The sequence below is a fragment of the Rattus norvegicus genome, chromosome 2 (genome assembly GCF_036323735.1).
Source record: "Rattus norvegicus strain BN/NHsdMcwi chromosome 2, GRCr8, whole genome shotgun sequence".
Taxonomy (NCBI): domain Eukaryota; kingdom Metazoa; phylum Chordata; class Mammalia; order Rodentia; family Muridae; genus Rattus; species Rattus norvegicus.
In genome coordinates, this window is record NC_086020.1 from 104,971,337 (window position 1) to 104,993,802 (window position 22,466).

At 35.5% G+C, this 22,466-nt stretch overlaps 1 long non-coding RNA gene across 22 annotated transcripts in view; it reads right to left on the reverse strand.

Moving 5' to 3' along the window:
• The window catches only part of LOC103690087 (uncharacterized), a 132,234-nt gene that overhangs the window by 73,639 nt on the left and 36,129 nt on the right, over nt 1-22,466 (reverse strand). For all 22 annotated transcript variants that reach the window (XR_010063778.1, XR_590995.4, XR_010063781.1 and 19 more), the window contains one exon: nt 1-22,466. This exon is cut by the window's left edge; it is cut by the window's right edge. This is a non-coding gene — a long non-coding RNA (uncharacterized LOC103690087).

Genomic DNA, 22,466 nt, shown 5'->3' on the forward strand with positions numbered 1-22,466 from the left:
GGAAACATCAGGAAGTACAGAATATAGGAGGGGAACAGTCTCTTGGAGCTTCCACTATTGATGATGTAGCAAAATCCAGAGGCCTTGAACTAGACCACTGACTCATTTCAATGAACATTTGCAAGTAAAACTCTTTGGGTAAAAGGGTATAGACAATGTGACACACCATGGCACATCGCATCTCACAGAGAGGAATTTTTAACTTTTAGTTAATTTTTAGAATTTAATTTTAATTTAAATACTTATTTAATTTGTAATTTTGGATTTGGGGAATTTCTAAGCGGAGAGAAGATATGGGATTGGAATAGGAGAGGTATTGGGTTGTATGATGAGAAATTCACACATTCAATAAAGAACTTACATTTTAAAAAGTAAAAAACAGACAATAAAAGAAATCAAGGGTATATTTTAACCAATAGCTTCCAGGAATAAGGCCCACATGAAGGAAATCATGGTCATATGACTCAGTGGAGTAGGATGATACAAGAAGTGGTTTGAATATCTTTCTTACCCAGGACTTTACTTGGCTTAGACTACTAACAAACTCTTTTCTCCAAGGTGCACAGCTACTGGCAATCTAAAATAAAACCGTATGTTAAATTGTATGTTCTGTCCAAATGAAGGAATAAAATATTTCTCCACTCTTACTATTAATGATTCTCCCTATATGGACAGTTCTATTAAAATGTATTCCTTTGTAGGATCAAGTATGAAGAAAAAGAAGAAGTATTCTGAACAATGTGAACATAAAAGAAGACAATCATTTGAATGTGATTTTCCTGAGAATCATTTCATTTCTATTTAGTGCAAGACTGCTCAAACATAAAGATGTTCATCCTGGGAAGAAATATGAGTTGAGTTGACTTGACCTGCTATCTCAGAAGAAAAGGGACATCAGTGTTGTTGAATTTAGAAAGTATATAAACATGTTACTATTTGTGTAATAAAACACTGTTAAAAAAGGAACTAATGGAAGGCAGGTTATACTTTCATAGTTGAAAAGCAACTTGTGGAGGACTCCATGTTATACTTCTATTTGACAGTTTATTACTGAGAAATATCAGGGCCTAAACTGAAGTAGGCAGGATCTTGGAGGCAAGAACCTAAGCAGAAGCCATGTAGTAGTTCTGCCTACTGACCTGTACCTCATATATTTTTCTTAGCCTGACCAATAGCGCCAAGGTGTCACCATCCTGGAGATCTGGGCCCTAATATTTCCATTATTAATCAAGACAATGTCACATAGACTTCCCTATACTATAGACCTGTCTGATGGAGACATTTTCTCAGTTAATATTCCCTTTTCTCACCAACTTCTCTAAGTGATATTTTATTGCTTTATTAAAACAGCATGACCAAGACAACTTATACAAGTATGTGACTATTTGGCACTAAGAGATGTAGAGGTATTACAGAAGTGATTTTCAACTACTGAAAAATGACAGAGACCCTGTGTGTTTGCCCCACGTTGTCACAGATTTCTCTAGTAAAGTTTGTGATTGAAATCTCCCCAAAATTATTCGGAGAAGACTTGGCTAAAATTTATTATGAGAATGCATTATTTTTCCCATCTGGAGGAACGGTTTCTCATTACTGGAATAATCTTTCTAGCATGAGAGAGATAAAGGAAAACGGACACAGCAGTTGCCCCAGTCGAACAATATGCCCTGGCCTTAATGTACTGTCCAGAATTCCAGATGCTCCTCTTCACAATGAGGGGATTATAGGTGTGCATAGAGGTTCTCTTACCATAACTTAAAAGGTAGAATGATTTAACCCTGAAAATATGATTTATAACAAATAGCACTAAGAATTACACAAAAAATATGAAGGAAAACTTCACTTATTTGCCTCGAAATTTTGGTATCTCTTTCTAGTGGTCCTGAGTATAGCTAAGATATAAATCCAAGAAATTAATTAATTAATTAATTATATGTATAGAAATGTCACTTAGTTTGTTATATTGGGTCTTAACATATAGTTTTAGACTACATAAATTAGCAACCCATTGGCAAATCACTTTATACTCTGTAACAGCTCTGCTGTGCTATAAAGTGCTTTGTAATCCAGGCTGGCCTCAAACTCGGAGAGAGTCTCTTAGCCCTACTTCCTAGGATCTGGGATTAAAGGCATGTGCCATCTTGCTTGTCTCTTACGGAAGTCTTAATATAGCATAACATACCCATAGGGGAGAGATTTATGATCTCATATTTAAGTTCAGAGTTCATAGGGTAAAGCCAAGGTCTGTCATAGAAATGCAGTCAAGCAAGTTGTTTTGTAAAATGATAATATTTCTGTTTACATTTTCCCATGGCTGTTCAGTCAGAAAGTCACGCAGGACAACTAAAAGATCAGTACTATAATACCTGCGTGTATCGCTTTCAAGGCAAACACAAGAATTTCCTGATTATACCAGAATTATGGGTCACATACAACTAGATATGCAGTGCATTAGTAAGCAATGACATTATTATAATTGTTATAACATTGACCAGCTATTTTCTTTGTATTTGTGGGGATGCAGAAGGAATCCATGCTATAATATCAAAATGGCATGCAAGGGCCAGGTGACTTCAATTAAAACAACCGTCCTTACTTCTTAGATTCAGAGATTATCTAAGAAAATACCTTCTTTTTTAAACCTGGGGATTACTTGTAGCACCGATACCAGCCAAGACAATGTGTATATAACCCAACCAGCACCAAGTAAAGAGCAGCTTGGTGGGAATTATCAAACTCCACCAGTACCAATAAACAACTCTTTGGCAAGTCTCTCACGAGTATCTGTTAAGACGGAAGTCTTCCTTCTCCAATACTGGTGAGTTTCCTTTTGGGTTTTACAACTATCCTGCTTCGCATAATTTCTAGGGACCTTTGTTCTAAGTAAATTCTTTCATCAAAGTGATGAATTCTTAGATAACCTATCCCTGAGTTTAAGACCTTTTAAACTAGAGATACCATTGAAGTTTGAATCATGCCATGAAAGAAAATTGAAGAAAATAAAAATAAAAATAAATAGTATTCCCACATTTTGCACGGATTTCAGCAGCAAAGACCCAAACCCACCAGCTTGTTGGAGAAATGGATTTATGGATGTTTTCCACCGAGTCACCAACTACTATTTACTGCAGCTCCTTTATCACTCTTATTTCTCTGGAGTCTCCCTTAATGTCATAGCCTCTGAAATTACTCGATCTTATAATTCCAAATATCTAGAGACTTTTATATTACCAATGAATTAGATATATGCATTAATCTTTGCTATATATTAATCATTTTATATATGTATATGTAGACTATATTCAAAAGCCACTTAACATGCCTTGATCTATTTTAAATAAGTTACTGAATTGCCATTGGGAAGATTTATTTACTGTCCAGCATCCATTTTAGCATTATAACTTTGCCAGGAATTCATGCTGCATGTGAAAAAGTTTATATGTTAGGCATGTGATATTCATTGCTGCCCCTTAGGTTTGTTACAGGAAAGGTTTCTGGAAATCATGATTGTAATCATCACAACTTTGAGAGTTTTAAAAATATGGATTAACCTTCGGAATTGTAAGCATTTTTACCAAGTGAACCATAGGAGGATTGAAATTTGTTTGGGTTGGAACAGCATGTTTAGACAGAGATAGTTGAAAAATACAAGTCACCAAAAACAGAAATAAAAGTCTAGGAAGTGTATTGAGAAAAGGCTTTCTTAAAAACACAGATTTTGGGATTCAGAACAAAGGTCAAGAAGAAAAGTAAATAAAATAATAATTTGACCTATGAAAGCATAATGTCCCAATTGTAACTGAGAATATAATTCCTGAGAAGTATCTTTATACAAGAAAGGAAATTATAAGAGAGGACGATTTACGAAAATGCTTGGGGATTAGAAGTGTGATTAAATGCTGAAAATTATGTGATTCCAATAAAACCCAAATGTTTCCCATTGGGAAAAATGGAGTAGAGGAAAAATATATTTGGAAGCTAACAAAGAAAAATTTCAATGTCTTTTACATTCCTCTCATTTGTAGCCCTGTACCCATAATTGCTTTGTCTTTGGTTCGTAATAAGAGACATATTTGTGCTTCAGAAGTATGGATCCATAATAATAGACGCTTGTCTTCCTCTCATATAGGATATGCTATCTATCATTGCTGGAAAGAAACAAGATTCAGATAATATATTCAAAACACTAGCAAATGAATGGCACTGGTCCCTGAAGGAAAAGTATCAAACTGAACAAGAAGTAGATTGGAGTGAAGAATTAGTGTTCGTTACAGCATCTGTCTTAAAAGAAAAGATGAATTTTGCATCCCAAACATTCAACATCTTTCTTTTTTCAATTTATTTATTTTTTTTATTTTTAAAAAATTGTGTATTTCTTATTATTATTCCCTTTCAGTTATGTACTTTCTTTCCTTGCGATAAACTTATGATGACAGTTTCCTTCAACTAAGGAAAATTAAGACCGTAGGATAAGAGGTATGGTAGATAAAAGTCTGATAAGCTAAAAATTCATCTCAAAGACACAGTTTTAACACCTTCTGTTGGAAACTAACTTCCTTATATATCAAATCGCATTGCAAATGCGGCCATTCATTTCGCCTCTAGCTATACCCTGTGATGTAGCAACAGAACAAGTAACAAGAGTGATAACAGTGTGTTTTACAAAATACATGTCTTAAATCACACTTATCCAAAATATTCCTCAAAAATAATAACACTGACATATAATAGGTTATTGAGAGTTGTATGTTGTGCTCTGTCCAGTAGATACATGAAATTGTTTTCCTTCTCTACCAAAGAGAGACTTTCTCTTAATCAGATATTTCCAACCAAACCCAAGGTCAAATAATTAAGAATATTAACCTGTATCTTGCCATGGAAAATCAATGAGTCTAGAACAAATATTATCCTTTTAATTTAATTGGGCTACATGATAAGTTTGCCTCTCAGTAGACTGTACAGCTATGGCCCCAGACATCGAGAGAGAAGGCATGTTTTGTAGCATTAGGCAAAAGTACTGGTTCTTTCTTCATCATGCTTCTTGCCAAATGGGTCTGGCTCTCATTTCCAGAAAGCTGGGGTCACATCACACAGACAAAAGTGAAGATCAGTGCCTGATGGTAGCCATGTGCATTCAGAGCACTATAAAGGTACAAGAATCCCTGGGAATATTCCATGTTTTCTCACTTTCTCCTTGGTACAACATAAAAGGTGATTGTGGTGTTTCATGAACAAAGTGACATTTTTATCCATTAAACAAGGTGCTGTTTACAACTAATTTACATACTTGATTATTTACACATTTAAAGAACAGATGTGAAACTGTGAGACCATATTAATGCAACCCAGGGTGCTCCAGTAATAAAGTTCACCCTGTTCCAGGCGGTTCTGTAAGAAAGATGTACATGCATATTAGAACTTTCCTTACTATGAACTAAAAGTACTTATTCACCCAATTGAACAATCAGGATGAGGTATTTTCTGTCCCTCCATTTATTGAGTTTGCTCATTTCCAGGATAAACAGTTTGGTTTTTGTATGTTTGTCTGTTTCATTGGTTATTATTATTATTGCCATTTTGCACGCAAGAATCCACTCTTTCATTCATTCATTCATTCATTCATTCATTCATTCATTCATTTTACAACCTGAATGGTGCCCACCTCTTCTTTCTCCCTTATATTGTCCATCCCCTTCTCTCTGAGATAGAATGCCCTGGGTATTCTCTCACCCTGACACATCAAGTCTCTTCAGGTTTAGGCACATGCTCTCACTGAGGCTGGACAAGGCAAAACTTCAGCTATATAGTCTTCTTTTGAATTGAGATTGCATATTGAGTTGGATGACTAAACATTTATCTTGGTTTTTCTTTGTATTTAATAGAGTTTCATGAGTAACATTAAAGTTAGAAAAACAAACGTAAAATCCTGTTTAGTTTCCTACTGCAGATGCCACAAACTATATTCTCCTAAAATAACTTTTTCATTTGTTTTTCAAGATTAAAGACTCTTTCGTGAATCACTTGGCCACTTACAATGATCTGTTCACATAGCCCCTCAGTTTCTATGAAATTCTACTTCCAGCAATTCAGTTTTCAGACATGATTTCAAAAAACCAATAAGGGGATCAGTTGTTTTCTTCCTTTGGAAACAAAGTCCTCATTGTGAACCATGTATTGGGGATACTTCAATGATATCACTGCTTTTAAAGGACACCTTAGATTTGCACTATTCAGAGAGGAAGTTGTATTGATCTGTTTTAGGAAAGTTTGAGAAGGGAGATTATTAATGTAGTTTGAGTAAGTGAATCATTTTTTCTTTCATTTTTTAGATATTGATTTTACATATTGATATTTTAGTCAACAATATGCTCCACATATTATGGTATTCCAAATAAAATAGAATGAAGTTGAAAAATAATGTTTATATAGTGTTGTGTTTGTTTTGTTTTTTTTTTCATTGTCATACTACGTTGGGGTACATAGTAGTTATGTTTCATAGTGGTGAGACTCTTATAATGAAGAAAAAATTCACAACAACTGCATTTCTGGCCATATAAAAGCAAATTGTACACAGTTTTATAATACAAAATATGCAATATAATGAGTAATGATAAATAACAAGTGTATATTATATTCTGAATGTTCTATATTTTGTCACTAACTCCTACTTATACAAGAAAGAATAATGTGTGCTGGCATTAATTAATTTTCAGTCTTATGTACCTTGGCTTTACTGTAACTATTAATTTTATTATAAACTTATATGTATTCATTTATTTATTCACTTTATATCTTAATTGCAGACCACTCCCATTCTTATTCAAATTCCATCCCCACAACCTCTTCCCTCCATTTCTCCTCTTCAGAGAAGTAAACCAGATGGATACCAAATCTCCTTCATACATGAATTTCCAACAGGGCTAAGTGCATCTTCTCCCACTGAAGCCAGACAAGGCTTCCCAGCTAGAAGGAAGGGATCCAGAGGCAGACTACAGAGTCATAGAAAGGCCCCACAATAAATGTTAAGGGATCTAAAGGAAGATCAAGCTGCATATATGCTACATGTATGTAGAGGACATAGGTGCAGCTGCTGAAGCATGTAAAGGGGCTGGCCCTGCAGATTCAAAGCTGAAGGATCTCCATGACTAAGGGAAACATCAGGAAGTACAGAATATAGGAGGGGAACAGTCTCTTGGAGCTTCCACTATTGATGATGTAGCAAAATCCAGAGGCCTTGAACTAGACCACTGACTCATTTCAATGAACATTTGCAAGTAAAACTCTTTGGGTAAAAGGGTATAGACAATGTGACACACCATGGCACATCGCATCTCAGAGAGATGAATTTTTATTTGTTTTAGTTAATTTTTAGAATTTAATTTTAATTTAAATACTTATTTAATTTGTAATTTTGGATTTGGGGGATTTCTAAGGGGAGAGAAGATATGGGATTGGAAAAGGGGAGTTATTGGGTTGCATGATGAGAAATTCACACACATTCAATAAAGATCTTACATTTTAAAAAGTAATAAAACAACAGACAATAAAAAAAATCAAGGGTATATTTTAACCAATAGCTTCCAGGAATAAGGCCCACATGAAGGAAGTCATGGTTATATGACTCACTGGAGTAGGATAATACAAGACATTGTTTGAATAGCTTTCTTACCCAGGACTCTACTTGGCCTAGACTACTAACATACTCTTTTCTCCAAAGTACACAACTACTGGCACTCTAAAATCAAACCCTATGTTAAACTGCATGTTCAGTTCAAGTGAAGGAATAGTATTTCCACTCTTAATAAAAATTAATGATTTTCCCTATATGGACAGTTCTATTAAAATGTATTTCTTTGTAGGAGCAGGTATGAAGAAAAGGAAGCAAAAGTATTCTGAACAGTGTGCACATAAAAGAAGACAATCATTTAAGTGTGATTTTCCTGAGAATCATGTCCCTCCTATTTAGTCCAAGACTGCTCAAACATAAAGATGTTCATCTTGGGAAGAAACACGAGATTAACAGAGTTGACTTAATCCGCCATCTCAGAAGAAAAGGGACATTAATGTTTTTCAATTTAGAAAATATCTAAACATCCTACTATTGGTGTAATAAAACACTGATTAAAAATCAACTTATGGAAGGCAGGTTATATTTTCACAGTTGAAAAGCAACTTGTGGAGGACTCCATGTTATACTTCTATTTGACAGTTTATTACTGAGAAATATCAGGGCCTAAACTGAAGTAGGCAGGGTCTTGGAGGCAAGAACCTAAGCAGAAGCCATGTAGTAGTTCTGCCTACTGACCTGTACCTCATATTTTTTTCTTAGCCTGACCAATAGCACCAAGGTGACTCCATCCTGGAGGTCTGGGTCCTAAAATTTATATTGTTAATCAAGACAGTGTCACATAGACTTCCCTACACAATAAGCCAATCTGATGGAGACATTTTTTCAATTTATATTCCCTTTTCTCATCAACTTCTCCTCTAAGTAACTTTTTATTGCTTTAATAAAACAACATGACCAAGACAACTTATACAAGTAAATGATTATTTGGCACTAAGAGAAGCAGAGATATTACAATCCTTCAAATTATGTCAGAGAAGCAAAAGAGGAAGCAAGGACAACGAAACTGGAAGCTGAAAACTGATGTCTCTCAAATTGGACCGAAAACATGAAGTAGAGAGAGTACACTGCAAATAGCACCTGGCAATTATAACCCTAAATTCTAACCAATGATAAGTTTCTTCCAGGAAGTCCAAGTCAATTAAGCCACTCAAAAGTTGTCACAAATAATGTATCAAGTATTGAGGTGCCTAGAATAAAAGGGGAACTCCATTCAATGAAATTCCTTCTCCTCTCCACAAGCCTCTCAAAAAACAACACAAAATAGTCAAGATTCCTTCAAGCAATTAATTCATTTATAATTATTCTTGGCAACATATCAGTTCTGAAACTTTGCTTTGCTTTAGTAGTTTCTCTATTGTTTGCAAATTTATTTGCAATTGTAACAAGTTTTAGTAACATGCAAAGAACTTAGAGTCTCCATTTCAGAGTTCATTTCATTGATTTATATATTTGTAGTAACTGCTATTTTCCTCATAATTTTTATTTTAATTTTTTTACTTGACTTTAAATTTGTAAAATATGTGAAATGAGGATCTTGTTTTTGCCTTGTGTTACATTTTGCTATTGTAAAAGTTCTTATTGAAAACTCTCTTGAGATATATGGGGATGATGACAATATATTTTATAAAGATTTTCCAAATAGATCTGATGACATAACAACATCATCAGGTTCACTAAATACTGTTGGTAAACAGATAAAATAAAAGAAGCCATTGATAATCACAGTAAGAAAATCTTGTCTAATGATAATGCTGAAGTATTAAAGATTTCATCTGCTTCTCCTCAGGAGGAAGGTTCTACAGACAAGTAAGTGGAGTAATATCAAAATGGTATTCTATATTCTGCTCCATACATGAAATTTGGAGATATGTCTTACCCAACTTTTTAAAGATTTATTTATTATATATAAATATACTGTAGCTTTCTTCAGACAAACCAGAAAAGAGCATCAGATCTCATTACAGATGGTTAGGAGCTACCATGTGGTGGTTGGGATTTGAACTCAGGACCTCTGGAAGAGCAGTCAGTGCTCTTAACCACTGAGCCATTCTTGCCACATAACTTTTCCAATGGCTAAAAATCAACTAATTAATTAATAAAATCAGGCTTACTTCTGTGCATTGTAAAAATACTTTTAAAAAGTTTCTTTTGCAATTCTGTTCTGATGACAGAAGTTTACAGGTAGTGAAGTGACTCACTGAGTTAAGAAGCAGAGGTTGGGGATTTAGCTCAGTGGTAGAGCGTTTGCCTAGCAAGCGCAAGGTCCTGGGTTCAGTCCTCAGCTCTGGGGTAAAAAAAGACGTATTTAAAAAAAAAAGAAGCAGAGGACAATGAATGCTCATATTCAGTGAGCATTCTCCTTTATATACATTCCAGGAACTATGCCTAAAGAATAGTATAGCCCAATTACAGCGTTATTTTTCCACCTCAATTACCTAATCCTAATAATTTCTCAGAAGCAAGGTTCAAAGTTGATGACATTTAATAATCCTTCAGAGTTGTGCCTAGAATCATGTGTAATAGATAGTTCTGGATAAAATTTCATTAACAAACAAAATTTATCATCACATATGATGAGTTTGATATGGATAACAATTTTATCAATACAAAAAATGGACTAAAAAGGTAGTTCAGTGTCTAAAGCAATAGACACATAGGCTTTGTGATATGAGTTCATGTCATCAAAACATTAAAAACCAAACAACTGAGTGTTGTAGCAGAAGCATCTCCGAACCAGAAGCTTCTGCCTGCAGATGGGAGATGGAGACAGGAATGAACAGAGGCTTTGTGGCATACACAAATGAACAGAGTCATGTGTGTGTGCGCACACATATATACACACACACCATAGACATTCACATATATGTGAATTCTGCATTCACACATGCATTTCACATACTCACAAACCACATAGATATTTGTCGTATCTCTTTTCATAAACTGAGACATCTTTCTCAAAGTCAAACTTTCTTTTTTCACAGTTTGCCTTCCTAGAAAGACTCTCTAATACAAATATGAGATATGGAAATCTTAAAGAAAACCTCCAGTAAAGAAATTAATTTCCTCAGTAATTCTTCTTTGGACCTTCCTGAACTCCCATTAATAGAAATTCTACGTTTACTTCTATTACTATTATTATTTTAAAATTTTGTTGAAAATGAATTATAGCACTCCCTTCTTCAGTCCATCACATGCACCACAATCTCAAAGTCACTGTTTCAGTATTGTTATATATGTGTGTTTTAATTTACATGTTTGCATATATATATACATATATACATATAGAAATACAACAAATCTATTTTGCTCTCTTTTGTGTATATGGCATTCAAATAGAATGCTCTTTATTGGACAATCTATTAGAGACATAATATTTCTCCAACCATCTTTAGTTGTCTGTAATTTTTTAGTTTTCTGTAATTTATCATTGCATTGATATTACCATCATTGTGGTTTTGCATCCATTTTTTTTCTGAGAGGCAATTTCAAAACAGACTTTCAGTTATGTTGGCTCTTATGGTCTTTGCAACCCCACTTCTGTAATGTTCCCTGAACTATAGACAGTGGACCTATGATGTACATGTATCTACTGGTGCTGGGTTTCCCACAATCCATTTATCTTGTCATTGTGTTGTCCAGTTTTTGGTTTTCTGTGATGGTCTCCATTTTCTGTAAAAGGATGTTTCTGTGATGAGGGGTGATGACCCCATTATTTGTGGATATAAGAGTAATATTTAGAATGCTGTAAGGAATTGGGCTGACCTAGTAAACTGATGTGATAAATTTTAAGGTCCATCACCTCATTAGCCCCATAAATATGACTAGATTTCTAGTATCAGACATGATTTCAATTGTGTTCAGAGAAAAAGTTCCATCCCATAATCAAAGTATTTGAAATGACTTTCCCCCAAATGCACAAGTTTCAGGTTGACTGGTTGTTTGCCTGTTGCTAAATAAGTCTCACAGGCATATCTCAGCATTAAAGTGATTCTTGCTGGATATAACTTAGAAGCCTCTAACTTGAAGTTGAGATTCTATGCTATATCAAGCAGTAGGTAAGTTGATATGTTAGGAAAGCAATTAATAGTTGTACCCACCTGAAACTCCTATGAATTATGACAATTACCAGTACAGCAAGATATCAGAATAGGTGCAATAAGTGGCACTCACATGTCAGTAGCAACTAACAGTCCACTGATTAAACTTAAGTGTATTTTCTTTACCTCAGAATTTACCAAAGTTCTGGGTTTTTCATTTGGCTATTTGGGAAAAGAATGTTATTCTGAAGTACACCCCTCTAAAGTTCATCATTTTATGCCTTCTTATTTTTTTTCAGGACTGTCCCCTGCAGGTCCTTTGACTTGTCTAAGTCACACATTCACTCCTCTGACATGAGAAATTCATTTCCTAGTATAATATAAAGTTAACGAACTATAAATATAATACAAAATTCTTTAATTTTTGGCTACATTAATTTTCTACTTTCCATGTCTTGAATTAGCCTTAATCAGGTGTTAGTCTAATGTGTGAACCTTTATGTGTGACTTCGTCTTTTTCTTTCATAGCTTTTAGTGTTTTTCTTTTCAGTACATTTAATCTTTGATTATTATGTGTCATGGATTGCTTTCTTTCCTGGTCCTTTCTGCTTGATGTTCTGTATACTTCTTGTATTTTAAAAAATATTTCTTTCTTACTTGGGAGAAATTGTTTTCAAACAAACTATACACATACAGTTATTTATGTTCAGTACTGACAGTAGGAACTAAAATATCAAAACACAACCACCTACTAAGCTCACCAATACAGCCCAGAATAATAGAAAGCAACAAATAGCTCCATGGCAGTTTGGTGTTTTCAAACAGAGTAGGAAAGCTATTAATAGTTGTACCCACCTAAAACTCCTATGAACTATGACAATTACCAGTACAGCAAGATATCAGAATAGGTGCAATAAGTGGCATTCACATTGTTACCAAGGGGTGCCTAACATTTGTAATTTTTCTGTCTAAGTTTTTAAAATATCTGGGACTACATATTGCCAGAGCCTGCTTTTCATTCACTGGGAAAGCCATAATGACTAGGGGAGTAGGGATAGGATAGAAGAGTCAAAGAAATTAGAAGTCGGGAGAACTAACAGTAAATACTGTTCACTGATTATATTTTCTCAGTGACTTTTAAAGGCAAGCAACTCAAAGCATGAGCAATTCCAGGAAGGTAAACATTAATCACAAATGATTACATAGTGATTTTGTGGTACACAGTATCTATGGATTACCAAGGCCATTTCCTTCAATCTTGAACAGTCTCACAAGGTCATATGCTTAAGCAGAAGCACTTGGCAGGATATAACACATGTCTTAATGAAAAATAAGACAGTTGTCAGCAGACTCATTCATGATTAATCATAAGCATGGAGTCAGCCAAAGTTAACTTGGATGTGCACCCTACATTTTCCCATTTTTGACTTTTTTTTCTTTTTTTTTCCGGCGCTGGGGACCGAACCCAGGGCCTTGCGCTTCCTAGGCAAGCGCTCTACCGCTGAGCTAAATCCCCAACCCCCATTTTCCCATTTTTATGTATAAAAGGTGCACACCTTTTCAGTCATGGAGCAGAAAGTTGTGCCTGTCTTAGGTTGCCATCTGAAATCACAGCTCTTACCCTTCATTGGCACACAAATAGTCTTATACTCATGGCCTTTATTAGGTTGAGAAGGTTTACAAGGTAATCTTACCCGCTACTGATTACCAATTTATGCTAGGGAAGACAGTGGAACTTGAATTTATGTAACTGTGCTTTGACATCTGTAAGTGCTCTGATGATTCAGTTAAAAAAGAACAGATAATAGACATGTCATGAAAAGGATTTTAAAGCCAAATACTGCTATGCCAATTATGAGAGGTAAGTGAAGACCATGAAGGAAATATGGCTTATAAGTTTTTCAGAATATAATTTTCAATGCTAGCAACCTCAAAACACACAGAATTTGCATTTATTAAACTTATAACCTCAGATGCGGGGTCAATAAATTGAAATTAGTACTGAAATTCTCCCATATAGTTTGAATGTGCCATTTAACTCTGGTCAAAACATGCTCTCATTATATAGTTTTAGAGTTGTACAGATTGATATCAAACATGACATTCCAAGAATTTCATGCCTTGGACCTCATCTCCAATGATCTGTCCTATATCACACAATGTGTCAAATCTTTGTTCTATTCTTTTCTCCAAAATCTATTATATGCTCTGGGCTTTGGTTACATTTAGTAGCACTGGCAATTATGAGAGCAACAATACTGGCAATGATCATCCCAATCATATGTTTGCTCCTTACCAAAGCATGACCTAATTCTTAGAGTTTTTGTAGTTTACTCAGAGTACTAGAGTTCTAAAACATTAACTAGAAGCATAACAAATGAAAGTTGGTGAGGTGCCAGAACAGAAATTCTTTGGACAATGTCAGATACACAATTAGTCTAATTATAGGCAAAGAAAATTGCACTGAATCTGGTCCTATACAATTCCTAACAGTGCAATAATCACAGGCTATATTAAACAATTCTCTAGATATAGCAACATTTATTTGTCCAATAATCAGCATATAAGGCAAGGATACACAAGCATTTACAAAACCTGACAAGAGACATGGGGTTGTTTTCAGAGTGTGCCCAGGGAGGTTCCTTTTTGACTTAGCATTTCAGCCTGTAGAGTGGGACAGTGGATGTCGTATCTCTCTTCTGTATCTGCTTCCTGCTGACATTAGGACGTTGTAAGAGGGGGTTCAGGGAGGCTGAAATGCTAGTCAAAGGCTGGGCAATGGGGCATTTATCAAAATCATCTAATTAGCTGATACAGATAAAAGACATGAAGCAATCACATCGACTAAAGTGGTTAACATCAGCTTTCAACAAGTCTAGAGTTCAGCAGTTCCACAGGTAATTCCTGCATGGAGTGTTGAATGAAAATCTGCTGAGACAAATATAGACTAGGAACAGAAATTAAAATTGTCTAGCAATTGTGGAGGTAAGAAGTCCCAAGAAAAATTCCATTTAAAGAACAGTCAGCTGTACTTTATGTGGAGTCCATTTGATCTCTGACAGGCAGATTTTAGGACTTATATGAACTTCAGTTTACAAAAGGATAGATATTAGTATTTACCATTGTATTGAAATCCATATTTCAAGAAAAGTAGTTGTCCTGCTAGACAATAGGAGTAGACTCATGCCTTTGAGACCTACTGACAATTATAGGTTTACAGCTATAGATATAAAGATAGAACACAGATGGTTTTAGTATGATGAGAAGCATCATTAAGTTTATATTTAAAAGACAACCAAAGGTAAATTAAAGTCTTAAGCTGGTGACTGAATTATAAACTGTGAATGATTCAATTACTTATCAGAACTCAATTGTTAAAATTCTGAACTTTGAAATAATAATAGTATGTGGGGGAAATATTGAAGCTTTCCCGTTTTCCTTTTTCAAGAAGACTATAGGTCAATACTAAGCCAGCAACAAGAGTATTTTCATAGCCTTTTATATAATCACTACCATGGGAAACAAAACCACAACAAACAGAAGCAATTGCAGAAATATATACACATAAGATATATTTGCCAATCCTAATATCTATAACCCTTTCCTACAACCAAGGTCATATTCAGACACTTGCCTTGAGCATCAACTCCTTATATCATTCCATGCTTTTGCAGGCCAGGAAATCTGCCAACAGTTCATGACCTGCCTTGCTTTAATTTTTATTCCTCTCTCTCTCTCTCACCAGAGAAGCAGAAAATGGGTCTGGGCATCTCCTTTATTTTATACAAGCCAAAGTTGTCACAGCTATTCACACAGAAACACTGTGTATATTTTATGGGTCATCTCAAGAAGTGTTGACATTACCTCTCATTGGTACATGAATCCTAGCATTCATGCCCTATCCTAGGTTGATCCGTCTTTGAGAGAATCTTACCCATTTTTGACTATCAGCCTTTGCAACAGGAGATGTAACCTATTAACTTTCAGTTTTGAGTCATATATGATGGCTATCTGCATAGCTGTTCAAAAAGTGAAGGTAGGGTGCACTTATTCACAAGTGGTAACAGGCATAATCCTAGAACCAAAAGAGTACTCAAGGCAAATTCTGAAAAGGACAAATGAGCAAATGAAGACCAGGAAGGCAAACTTTTCTTTAATTACTCTGACCATCCAGAGGCAGCTTTGCAGTATCAAATTACAGGGCATTATTAACTTTCAGACAAATCAAACTGAGCAGTTTGAACAAATTGTAACAATGCTATGTCAGTTGTAGCACTAGCTATAATATACTCTATAGTAAGAATCCCAGCAATGATCAATCCCATCATTCTGCTAGGTCCATTCAAAGCTTTTTCAATTTCATCCAACACTTGCAAGCCTCTATTTACATAACAAGCCTACCATACACATTGGCATATGGCCACTCTAGATGATCACAAAACAAATATATGGAAACAAACAAAAGTCAATATTATGTATGTATTAATCATCATTAAGCAATTAAAGTGATGAGTCTGTTAAAACAAATCAGAAGTTTACAGAAGAAGCCAGATCTTAAATGGGGACATTGGTACACATCTATAATCCCATAACTTTGGATATGGACACACATAAATGCCTGTCATAGTGGATCGCATTTGAGATCCCAGTTCTTAATAAGCTGAGACAGGAGGAACATAAGTTTCAGACAGCCTGAGGCATCCTATTACCCTATGTCAAAAAAGGTCCCTTCTCAAATAGAACCAGATGGTTCCTCTTACTATTTTTTTGTTTGTTTTTATGTTATAAATATACCTTTTTATCGGATACTTTTTATTTACATTTCAAATGCTATTCCCTTTCCCAGTTTCCCGGTCATAAGTCCTCTATCCCATCCTCCTCCCCTTCTTCTATGAAGGTGTTTCCCCTCCCCAACCATCCTCTGCTTCCCACCTCCCCATCCTGACATTCCCCTACAATGGGGGATCCAGTCTTGGCATGACCAAGGACTGCTTCTCCCATTGGTGCCTAACAAGGCCATCCTTTCCTACATATGCAGCTAGAGCCATGGGTCTGTCCATGTGTACTCTTTGGGTAGTGGCTTAGTCCCTGGGAGCTCTGGTTGGTTGGTATTATTGTTCTTATGGGGTTGGAAGCTTCTTCTGCTCTTTAAATCCTTTCTCTAATCCTTCAGTGTGGACCCTGTTCTCAGTTCAATGTTTTGCTGCTAGAATTCACCTCTGTATTTTTCACACTCTGGCCAAGCCTCTCAGGAGACTATCAGGCTCCTGTCAGCATGCACTTCTTGGCTTCATCAATACTGTCTAGTTTTGGTGACTATACATATATAGGTTAGATCCCCAGGTAGGGCAGGTTCTGAATGGCCATTCCTTCAGTCTCTGTTCATATCTCCTCCAATGATTATTTTTGTTTCTTCTTTTAAGGAGGACTGAAGCATCTGCTTTTTGGTCATCCTTCTTCTTGAGTTTCATGTGGTCTGTGGATTCTATCTTGGGTAATTCGAGCTTTGGGGCTAATATCCACTTATGAGTGGGTACATACCATGTGTGGTTTTCTGTGATTAGGCTATGTCACCCAGGATTATATTTTCTAGTTCCATCCATTTGCCTATGAATTTCATGAAGTCATTGTTTTTGATAGCTGAGTAGTAGTACTCCATTTTATAGATATACCAGATTTTCTGTATCCATTTCTCTGTTGAAGGGCATCTGGGTTCTTTTGAGCTTCTGGCTATTATAAATAAGGCTGCTATGAACATAGTAGAGCATGTGTCTTTGTTGTGTGTTGGAGTTATCATTTAGGTATACGCCCAGGAGAGGTATAGCTGGGTCCTCAGGTAGTGGAATATCCAATTTTCCGAGGAACGTTGAAAATGATTTCCAGAGTGGTTGTACCAGCTTGCAATCCCACCAACAATGGAGGAGTGTTCCTCTTTCTCTCCACATCCTCGCCAGCATCTGTTATCACCTGAGTTTTTGATCTTAGCCATTCTAACTGGTGAGAGATGGAATCTCGGGTTTGTTTTGATTTGTACTTCACTAATGACTAAGGATGCTGAACATTTCTTTAGGTACTTCTCAGGCACTCGATATTCCTCAGCTGCGAATTTTTTGTTTAGCTCTGTACCCCATTTTTAATAGGGTTATTTGGCTCTCTGGAATCTAATTTCATGAGTTCTTTGTATATTTTGGATATTAGCCCTCTATCAGTTGTAGGATTGGTAAAGATTTTTTCCCAATCTGTTGTTTGCCATTTTGTCCTAGTGACAGTGTCCTTTGCCTTACAGAAGTTTGGCAGTATTATGAGGTCCCATTTGTCGATTCTTGATCTTAGAGTTTAAGTCATGGTGTTTTGTTCAGGAAATTTTCCCCAGTGCCCACACGTTCCCAGGTTTTTTTTCTATTATTCTGAGTTTGTCTGGTTTGATGTGGAGGTCCTTGATCTACTTGGACTTAAGCTTTGTACAGGGTGATGAGAATGGGTCAATTTGCATTCTTCTGCATGCTGACCTCCAGTTGAACCAGCACCATTTGTTGAAAACGCTATCTTTCTCTTAAACTTAACAAATGTCCATCAAAAGAATTGGTGTAGTGAAAACAATGATTCAAGTGAAGAGAGTTCCCAAATAGATCAACAATTTCCAGTAGGCAAGCTGCTGATCCATGAAATCAGAATTAGCCCTGTCAAAAATTCTAAGAACCACTTTGGAAGATGTTCATTACTATCCTGAGAAGGAACCCTGGGTTCTTCCACCAAGTTGTAAAGCCAACTGAGATTGTATTAGCAAAGCATAATCCTTGTACCTTGTCACATCCACTGTTTCTCCCACTAAGTTGTAATGCCAGTTGAGATTGCCTCAGCAAGGCATAGTCCTTGTGCTTTGTCACATCCACTTATTCCCAACAGCATCAACAGGGCCTTGCTCAACTCCACAGAAAAACAAATTGCTGTTTTGTGGATTTCCCATGTTTCAAATGTCTCTCCATAGTTGACACAATATGGCAAATACATAGGCACATGCCAGCAGCAAACCACTGAACTGAGAACGGGACCCCCGTTGAAGGAATCAGAGAAAGGACTGAAAGAGCTGAAGGGGCTTGAGACCCCATATGAACAACAATGCCAACCAACCAGAGCTTCCAGGGACTAAGCCACTACCCAAAGACTATACATGGCCTGACCCTGGGCTCCAACCTCATAGGTAGCAATGAATAGTCTAGTAAGGGCACCAGTGGAAGGGGAAGCCCTTGGTTCTACCAAGGCTGAACCCCCAGTGAACGGAATTCTTGTGGGGAAGGAGGTAATGGGGGGGGGGAGGTTTGCGAGGGGAATACCTACATAGAAGAGGAGGGGGAGGGGTTAGGTGGCTGTTGGCTTGGAAACGGGGACAGGGAATAACATATGAAATGTAAATAAGAAATACCCAATTTAATAAAGATGGAAAAAGAAACATTGTCTTATTTTGTGACTGGAATGTGTGAGTAAATAGTTTTGTCTCCTCTTCCCCATAGATTTCTGAATCTTGATGAGAAGGCTTTGACTTTGGACATCTCCATCAGGGCTGAGGAGTATGCAAATTAAAACTATTTAAAAATTCTATCTAATAATCAGAATGTCTAATATTAGTAAAACTATTGACAGAAAATGATAAAATGGTTGATAGAAAAGGAGGAACACTTATTTGTTGTCAGTGGGAATAAAAATTTGAGTCATTGTGAAATTCAACATGGAATTTTCTCAACAGGATGAAAATAAATATGTTAAAAGATTTTGCTATACCAATATTGGGCATATATTCAATTAACCCTGTATCTTATGGATGTTTACTTGTACATGTTAATTTCTGTTCTATTTATTATATTTAGAAATTGGCAACAGCCTAGATGTATGCCACCTGTTAAACAGGTGGTAATAACATGTTACCTGTGATGCTGGCATAAAAATTGCTTAAGGTATCTTCTGTGACTGTGTTTTAGACGGGATGTGTACAGCTTAGTTTACACCTACAGAATACACACATAGAAGGCACAAGTACATGGTGTTCTGAGAAAACTATCCTACTCTACAAACACAAAGCACAATGCCACTGATTAAAGGGGTTTTTGTACAACCCAAGGGAACAGCCGATATAATGGATACATTACACATATATTCCAAAGGATTGAACCTGTTACAAATTTTGAGTGCCAATTTAATTATTTCAAATGGATCAACAATGCAAAAATTTAGGCAAAAACTATATACTCATATACTATACAAGTGAGGGACTTAAAATTCTGTAGAATTTTTGCTATTGGATGTTAGAGAGAAAAAGAGGTTCTTCTAGATAACAAATAATTAAATCTTAACGTAATCTCATTTCTGTATCCAGGCATGATAGGATTACCACGATGCAATAAAAAAGTGATACATAAGGTTAAAAGTTTAGTAAGAATAAGTAATATAATGCACTTTAAATTACAAATTTATTAAAGGTGATAAACATAAACATCGCAACATTCAAGCAAAATATAACAATTCTAATTGGCCACTTCAATAAACCCTTATTTTTTTCTCCACACTGCAATCTCTTTGATATTGTCTATAAATCAATAGGAGTAATTATATATAATTAAGCACTTCTCTCTAGGACAGTATAATATCATATGACATATAATATATTTAATATCGTATCTGGAAAGAAATGATCCAGTCTTTCCAAGCTGCACTTTTAATTTCATCAATGTTTCTTCCAATCATATGAAGTTATAAGGTCCTTACGAAAATTATAAAAATGTACAAGACCTACTTTCCATATATAATATGTAAAAGAATGAGCTTCTATAACTAATAACCTATTTGACACAGAATACTTGCTTCTTGTACAATATTTACATATTTGAGTATTAGAACTTATATACAAACAAATATAACAATCCTGCAGCTTCATGTTTGTCTTACTAGGTTTCTATTGTGTTAAAGCACTGTGACCAAAAACTACTTGGGTAATAAAGGCTTTATTTCAGCTTATTCTTGCAGTCCAGAATGAAGGAAAGTAAGGACAAGAAGTTAAAAGCAAGAAACTGAAGCAGAAACTATGGAAGAATACTGCTTATTGGGCATACATCTAATGGCTTCTTGAACCTACATTTTATATTTATATACATACATCTTATGACACTTGGGATGACAATGCTCCCCACCAATCCCATAGACTGTCTAACCATCTGCCTGGGGGTTGCCACATTACACATATTTTGCCTACCAATTGTCAAATAAAATAAATGACCTCTGGAGTTGCCTAAAGGCTAATCTAATGAAAGCATTGTCCTAGTTGAAATTTCCCCTGAACAGACATATTTAAGCTTGCATCATTTTTACAAACAAAACAAAAGAACCACAAATGATCCAGTGTCTATATCTATTCATAAATTTACACAGATAACCTTTGATAAATCCATGAATTTTCTTTGTTGTTCATTCTCAAATTTCTTGGTTTCACAGTCTTTTAAAGTCATTTTCAAGTCCAAATTATCTTTAACAAACTTTGATGTTCATCATTTGGGAAGACAAATATTTCCTCTCTCCATTCATAAGTTTCCTTTAATTTATTGTTGAGAAGGAACTCCATGAGATCTCCCCCTTCAACATTAGAAAGTATATTGATAGTGTTTGTATAGGCATCCATATTGGTGAAGTATCATAAATAAAGCGTCTTTGCTATTTGGAAGGAAAAGAAACTCACAGTAGACTTTGTATCACTCTGTCTTACCTGTCTCTGCACTCTTTCCATACCTCCTCCCAAGTCTTAGATGTAGAAGTAATACACACACAAAAATCTTACTGTAATTTGAGTAATTGTCTTGTTTTGATGACTTTTTTTTCTTTTTTTCGGAGCTGAGGACCGAACCCAGGGCCTTGCGCTTGCACCACTGAGCTAAATTCCCAGCCCCGACTTTTTAATTAAGGTGAGTGTTATGCTTATCTGGGTACAGAAGTGTATATTATCATACAGCTAACAATTATGGCAATTTATTATTTGGAGGTTGGAAATTCCCCTCAAGATCGATGACATCTTTATCCCTGGGTAGTTGGCTAGGTTTCTAACACCACGCCATTCTGTTGAATTGGGCTTAAACCCAATTAAAAGGCAGGTACTTTCCACCAAGATATGAATGCAACCATAAGACCCTAAAGACAACTTGTCATGCTAGTTATTTATGTAGTTCATAGATATATCTATGAGAAGATTGGCTTCTCTTCTCTTATGAGCCTGCAGAAAACCTTCCTATACTATGAAATATCATCAACAAGGAGGTTTTCAGATCTAGATGCTCCAAGTCCTATGTCTAAAATACATTGTGTCTTCAAAAATTGGTAAATACATTCAACCTCTAGAATACAATGAAGAGCAATAGCATTAGCCTACACTGTTTTGAGCATCTTCACTCTCCTCCTCAAAAGCAAACAAAACAATAGAGTATCTTTTTTTCATCAAACACTGGTGGTTTTATTAGACAGTCTATGGGATTGGTGGGGAGCATTGTCATCCCAAGTGTCATAAGATGTATGTTTATAAATATATACTTAAATATAATAAGTACATATATTTCTCTATATATACATTTTACATATATACATATATACTATATATAAGAAATATATACCTAAATGTATACACACACATATATGCATATTTGCCTTAATATATTATATGTAATTTCAGTAAATAAGAGGAATATTACTTTTATATATTTTTAAAATTAAGATGAAGTCATTTTCCCATCTACTCATTCTTTTTTGATACCTTAAACTTTTTT